This window comes from Podarcis bocagei, assembly GCF_964188305.1.
Source record: "Podarcis bocagei genome assembly, chromosome: 10".
In the NCBI taxonomy this organism is placed as follows: domain Eukaryota; kingdom Metazoa; phylum Chordata; class Lepidosauria; order Squamata; family Lacertidae; genus Podarcis; species Podarcis bocagei.
Genome location: NC_138135.1, coordinates 5,087,720 through 5,094,698, shown reverse-complemented (window position 1 = coordinate 5,094,698; position 6,979 = coordinate 5,087,720). Strand labels below are relative to the sequence as shown.

Genomic DNA, 6,979 nt, shown 5'->3' with positions numbered 1-6,979 from the left:
CACACGGAAACGCCGTTTACCTTCCCGCCGTAGCGGTACCTATTTATCTACTTGCACTTTGAAGTGCCTTTCAAACTGCTAGGTTGGCAGGAGCAGGGACTGAGCAATGGGAGCTCACCCCGTGGTGGGGCTTCGAACCGCCAACCTTCTGATCGGCAAGTCCTAGGCTCAGTGGTTTAACCCACAGCTCCACCCGTGTCCCTTAGGACTCCTAAGGGACTCCTAGGTATGGCCAACAATACTCAGGAGCCAGGAGGAGATAAGGCAGTGGAAGACAGAAGTGCCTGGCATGCTCTGGTCCAGGGGGTCATGACTAAACGACTAAACAACAACCATACATCTGAATGGGGTTTCTCTGCATGCATTTCCCCGCTCCTGGACCCCAGACCCCTCCCCAAGGGGCCAGCAGCGCATCCATGCAAAGGAAGAGCAGAGCTGCAGCCCTCCTGCGACCCTCCCCACCCTGACTTGCCCCCTCTCGCCATGCAGCACTGGGACCCCCGCTCTCCCCATGGGCCCTATGCTGGGAGAGATGAGACTCACCAGATCCCAGCAGGCGCCCCCAGGCAGCCTCTGCAGAGCCGAACCAACGGGACCCCCACATGCCCGACTTCTTGCAGGAAAGGGAGGGATTGGGCTTTCGCTCTGGAGGACCCTGCCTTCCCCGTCTTTCTTTCCTGTCTAGGAATCTAGCTCGTTTCTGTTTAACCCTTGGCAAGCCGAGCGCACCCAACTCACGCCTCTCCCTCTCTTGAGCATCGTGCACCAATGGCTTCCCGAGAAGACGGAGGAGGAGAGGTTTATGGATTACTTCCGGCAAGGGATACTTTCAGTTTTGGCCCCCTGGTCTGAAATATACTCAAAGTCACAAAGTGATTTCATGCTCTTTATTCATCTCATAGTGCAAGGCGCCGACCCATTAGTAGTTCAGCGGGGCTCCGGCCAGTCGTTGAGCTGGGGGTGCTGTGCTGTGCTAGGAGGAATGTGGCAAGGCGGTACTCCCAGTCCCCTTGCGTCATGCGGCGAAGGGTGTCCTTGGTGGTCCGCACCATGCGTTCTGCTTGGCCATTTGTGGCAGGGTGGAATGGCGCCGAAAGGATGTGGCGGATGGCGTTCTGCGCTGTGAAGGTTTGGAATTCTCCTGACGTAAATGCAGTCCCGTTGTCTGAGACGAGAGTGTCAGGGAGCCCGTGGGTTGCAAACAGCCTGCGAAGTACCTGGATGGCTGCAGACGTAGAAGTGGACGGTACCAGTGCGACTTCCAGCCATTTGGTGTAGGAGTCCACCACTATGAAGAATGTTTTCCCCTGAAAGGGGCCAGCGAAGTCCACATGCAGGCGTGACCATGGTGCTCGGGCGGACTCCCAGGACTGGACTGGGGCCCTTGGGGGATCTGGGTGGCATTCTTGGCAGGCCTGGCAGTGTTTGACCCAGGCTTCTATCTCTCCATCCATCCCCGGGCACCACACATAACTCCTGGCCAGGGCCTTCATTCTCACTACCCCTGGGTCTGTCTCGTGTAGGCATGTGAGGACCCTTTTGCGGAGGGGCTGGGGAACAACGACCCTGCTTCCCCATAACAGGCACCCCTTGTGGGCCGACAGTTCATGTTTGCGGGTTGTGTAGCCGGCGAATTCTGGCCTGGGGCTGCTGCTGGGCCATCCCCTCCACACCCAGTCCAGGATCCGGGAGATGACCCTATCTTTCTTGGAATGGTGTGCAACTTCTTGTGCCTGAATGGGGCGGTTGGGAAGCAGCTCCAGGCTCATAACCTCTTGTGCAGGTGCTGGGTCGGGGCCTGTTTCCAGTAGTGGTAGCCTGCTGAGGGCGTCCGCATGGCCCATCGCCTTCCCAGGGCGGTAAATCAGTGCATACTGGTAGCTGGCAAGGAAAATTGACCACCTGAGGACACGAGGAGACAGCACTTGGGGGGTCTGCTTTTCGGGGGCAAACAAGCCAAGCAACGGCTTGTGATCAGTCACCACGGTGAAGGGCCGCCCGTACAAGAAATCATGGAATTTTTTTACTCCCTTCACGATTGCCAGACCCTCCTTGTCGATTTGCGAGTAGTTCCGCTCAGTTGTGTTGAGTGTCTGGGGAAAGTATGCCACCGGTACCTCTCTTCCATCCAGGAGTTGGTGTCCCAGGACAGCACCAATGCCATAGGGCGAGGCGTCGCATGCTAGCACCACCGGCAGCTTCTCGTCGAAGTGTGCCAAGACCGAGTTTGAGACAAGCAAGTCCTTGACTGCCTGGAATGCGGCCTCCTGGCACTGGCCCCACACCCAAGGGGCCCGCTTGTCCAGGAGTCTGTGTAGGGGCTCCGCTACCGCCGCCTTGTGGGGAAGGAAGGAATGGTAAAAGTTCTATAGTCCCAAGAAGGCCTGGAGTTCAGTCTTGCTCTTGGGCGATGGGGCATCACAAATGGCCCGTACCTTGTCCCCAGTCGGGTGGACCCCTTCTGCGTCCACCATAAATCCCAGAAAGTCCACCTGAGGCACTCCTAGTAGACATTTTTCCCGCTTCACCTTAAGACCTGCTGTCTGGAAACAGTGCAAAATGGTGCGGAGGCGGTCCTCAAACTCCTCTGGTGTGGGCCCGGCAATCAACACATCATAGAAAAAGGGGGTGATGCCAGGAATCCCTTTAAGGAGCGAGTCCGTTAGATTCTGGAATATGCCTGGTGCCACACTGACACCGAATTGCAGCTGCTTTACCCTGAATGCTCCTCTGTGCGTCACAATCGTCTGTGCCTCTGCTGTGGCCTCATCTACTGGCAGCTGTTGATATGCTTGGGCCAAGTCCAGCTTGCCAAAAATTTTCGACCCAGCCAGGGTGGCAAGGATATGGCTGACCACTGGCACTGGGTATGCATGGGCCGTGAGGGCCTTGTTTATGGTACATTTGTAGTCTGTGCAGATGCGGACCGAACCATTAGGCTTGACGGGTGTGACGATTGGGGTTTCCCAGGGGGCATTAGGTACCGGCTCCAGCACGCCTTGCTCCATGAGCCGGTCCAATTCCTCGTCTATATGGGGTTTCAGGGCGAACGGGACCCGGCGGGCCTTGAGCCTGACCGTTCATACTGCGGGGTCAAGCTGTAGAGCAATGGGGGGTGGGCTGTATACTGTCCCAATTTCCCATCAAAAACCTCCGGAAATTCCTTGCATATGGCGTCCACATCCACTTGTAAGCTAGTGTGGTTCACCCCGGTGACAGCTAGCCCCAGTGGTCCAAACCATGCCAATCCCAGTAAGCTAATGTAGGGGCCCTTGACCACAAGCAAGTCCAGTTGCCGTGTCCACCCTCGGTATTGCACCCTGAAGGTCCCCACCCCCACTGTGGGGACCTTACATTTCTGGAAGTCCCGGAGGGTGAATGGGGCCGGCCTGAGTTTGGGACCCCCAGTAGGACACAGTTTCCTTAAGGTCCTTGCCGAGATTATGGATAGAGTTGAACTCGTGTCAAGCTCCATGCGGCATGGGGCCCCCTCTATCTGTACCTCTACATAAATTTTCTCTACGTTCGGGTGGGGCAACTGGTATACCTGGAAGTCCGTGAGCTCCGTCGCGTTGCCTTGGTGCGTTGGGCCCCGGGACCTGGGGCTCTTGGATTGGTCATCTGATGCCTGGCGTCAGGTGGGCCGAGCCCGACACACCCAGGCGATGTGTCCCGATTTTCTGCACTGCCTGCACTCTGCGTTGCAGAAACGGCAGGTCCTCCTCTCGTGACTCTCCCCGCAGCTTGCGCAGTTTCCTCCTTCTCGTCGAGGCAGCTGTGGTTTGTGCGCTGCTTGAGTGCGCTGCTGTACTCGGTGCACCTCCTCCCTGTCGGATCCTGAGTCGTCGGTGAGGTCTTCGTGGTGGACCCTCGGTTGGGATGGCAGGCTCGGCCGTGCCTCTTGCGTCGACCTCTTGGCAGCTTCTGTTGCCAGGGCCTCCTCCAGAGCGACCTGGAACGTTAGGTCCTTCTTAGCGTAGAGGCGTCGTTGCAGCTTCTCATCCTTCAGGCCACCGACGAGGCGGTCACGAAGCATGTTCTCCAGCTCTGAGAAGTTGCAGAACCGGGCGGCATGGCGGAGACAGTTCACAAACCCAGTTATGGTTTCCCCAGGGGCTTGCCGCTTTGCGTAGAAGGCATTTCGACGAGCCACCACTGACGGCTGCAGCGAAAAGTGCCCCTTCAGCTGTTCCATTATTGTTTTGTATGGAACAGTAGCGACGTCTTCAGGTGCAAGGAGACCCTGGGCGATTTCAAACGTCTCCTCTCCGCAAATGCTGAAGAATATCGCCCTCTTCCTGGCGTCTTTGTCGTCGGTGACCCCTTTGGCTTCTAGGAGGAAGGTGAAATGGGAGGCGTACGCTTCCCAGTCTCCGGATGCTGGGTTGAACGGCGAGAAGCTGCTGTCAGTTGCCATTCTGAGTTCCTTGTGTCCTGGAGCTGAAGCCTGGATAAACGGTGCGAGGCAGCGGTGCGGCAGGTGGCAGTGCTGCGGTGCTGTGTGTGGCAGTCAGCTCAGCGGGATCCCACCTTCATCACCAGTGAAACAGAGTCGCAAAGTGATTTCATGCTCTTTATTCAGCTCATAGTGGTGAGGAGGAATGAATGAATGTCCCCTCAAAGTATCTGCTTTATATACATTATTTACACAATGGGCTGCACATGATTGGCTAATTCTGGAATTCTACTGTAAGCCAATCAGGTTGTGGATTCGCTTCTATCTGGAGAATGATTGGGTGGTTCCTGCCAACCAATCATACTGCTGCATTGTTCTAGGACCAATCAGACTGCTGCATTCTGAATCCTATTGTTCTAGGACCAATCAGACTGCTGCGTTTTGGATCCTATTGTTCTAGGACCAGTCAGACTGCTGCAGTTTGGATCCTATTCAACTCAGTACATAACATGGCCCCTGCTGGAACACGGGTCCTAAGAAATCTTCACTGGCTCCCGGTCTGTTTCCGAGCACCATTCAAAGTGTTGGTGCTGACCTTGAAAGCCCTAAATGGTCTCAGCCCAGTAGAAGGGAAGGAGCGTCTCCACCCCCATAGTTCAGCCCGGACACTGAGGTCTAGCTCCGAGGGCCGCCTTGTAGCAAGGATTTTTAAGGTACCTGTGACCCACTCAAATTGTGTCCAAGAATTGACAGACGCAGTAGTGGAGAAAAAGAAAGTGATATTTATTGCTAAGCAATAATTGACCCAGTGCAATCGTTTCCAGAGACTGGGCGTCATAGCTCTAGCGCCCTGAGGCTTTATACCTGAGTACATACATCATAGATCATGACATAATCGAATACAATCGCACATGGCAGCAAAAATAGAACCGATGAGTGCATTCAAGCCTTGCCCCCTGATCATGTAAAGAGTTCCCTCCCAACTTCTGCTTTCTTCAGTCTGAACATTAGTCCGACCTTTCCCCTAATAAAAAGGAGAAAGGAACTGTATTCAGCCGTTAAGCTCTCCTACGCAACATCTGCCAAACAGGGACATTTTGCGGTTAGCATCTTCCTGTTTTTAGCTGCTCAGGACCCTGTCTGGACAGGAGGAAAATGCCAGCACAGCAGATTTATTGCTTCCCCCCTTAGGTTAGCGAGACATTGAGAAGAACAAGGGGAGAGAACTGGGACAGAGTTCATTTTGGATTTTTCAAATCTAAGCATTCTGCCCTAAGCTCTGCAGAAGCCTTCATGATTCAAACATGGATTATAAAAAAAACCATTATAAGGATATATGGTTATATATGGATATATGGCTAACTGATTATATGAAAAGCATAAGGTCCAGCTCCGAGGGCCTTCTGGCAGTTCCCTCATTGCGAGAAGTGAGGTTACAGAGAGCCATCTCGGTTGTCGTGACTGCCCTGTGGAACGCTCTCCCACCAGATGTCAATGAGATAAACCATTATACGACCTCCATAGACGCCTAAAAGCAGCTCTGTATCGGGAAGCTTTTAATGTTTTATGTTGGGTTATGTTTTCTTCTATCCTTTTGTAAGCTGCCCAGAGTGGCTGGAGCAATCCAGTTGGATGGGTGGGGTACAAAAAACATTTTGTTGTTGTTGTTGTTGTTGTTGTTAAACATCCAGCTTTTGATAGGGCTGCTTCGTTCTGTGCTTTTGGACTCCTATGTGGGCTTATGGTTTTGGTGCTTGTGGATCTCATGGGATTTAATGTCTTGCCATTATAAATGTACAGGGATAAGTGCATTTACACAGACACATTTCCACAAAAAGACCAAAACTCCGGCATGTAGCCGCAGGTGATACAATAGAAGCCTTTCTTCAAATGGCCTTTGCAACACAACTCACTGGGTGGTAACAAAGTATACACATTTGCCTCTTTTCAATGGATGTTTTCGCTTAGTCCCGTTTCCTCAACGAACCCACCCATTTCTTGATGAGATGTAACTTCTGCCAGGAAAACCTGAGCTGAAATAGGAAGGAGAGCAAAACAGCAGCCCTGTCTGACCCCCGTCAGCCTCCAGACTCCCCCAGTCACGTGACAGGAGATTCTTCCTGAGCCCCCCCCCCGTGAGATGGGTATGACATCATGGATGATCCATTGATGATCCCCATGATCCAAGCAGACTGGTCCAAAGAGCAGATCTCTGTGCCTGAATGAAACGGGTCTGCGATGATGGATTCTGGAGTCAAGAAATCCGCCCTTTCCAGTGATCTCTCAGGCTGGCCAGGAAAAGGCAGCGAGCAGGAATCGTCAGGCATCCCGACGGACAGACAGACTTGTCATGTTGCCAAAACACGAACTCGGACTCTGATCTGATTTCCATGTACAACGCATTTTGTGGCGCAAACGGAGATGTTTTTGGGGTGCTCACTCTGTGACGGGGGGGGGGGCTACTATCTTAGGCTGTATAAATTGCAACGCGCTTTAGTTCTGGGCTGCTTCACTCCTTGCATGGGGGGGGGGGCTCTGCGCGCAAACAGATCAACAGCTGCCTTGCTTTCTTCCTGGCCTCAT

The 6,979-nt window shown here is 53.6% G+C and overlaps 2 protein-coding genes across 3 annotated transcripts in view; both read left to right on the top strand.

The window, feature by feature from the left end:
• Window positions 1-6,979, top strand: part of LOC308595607 (uncharacterized protein) — a 191,814-nt gene that overhangs the window by 14,203 nt on the left and 170,632 nt on the right. The gene's annotated exons all lie outside the window — the stretch shown is intronic.
• The window catches only part of LOC308595720 (uncharacterized protein), a 144,852-nt gene that overhangs the window by 49,252 nt on the left and 88,621 nt on the right, over window positions 1-6,979 (top strand). The window lies entirely within an intron of this gene.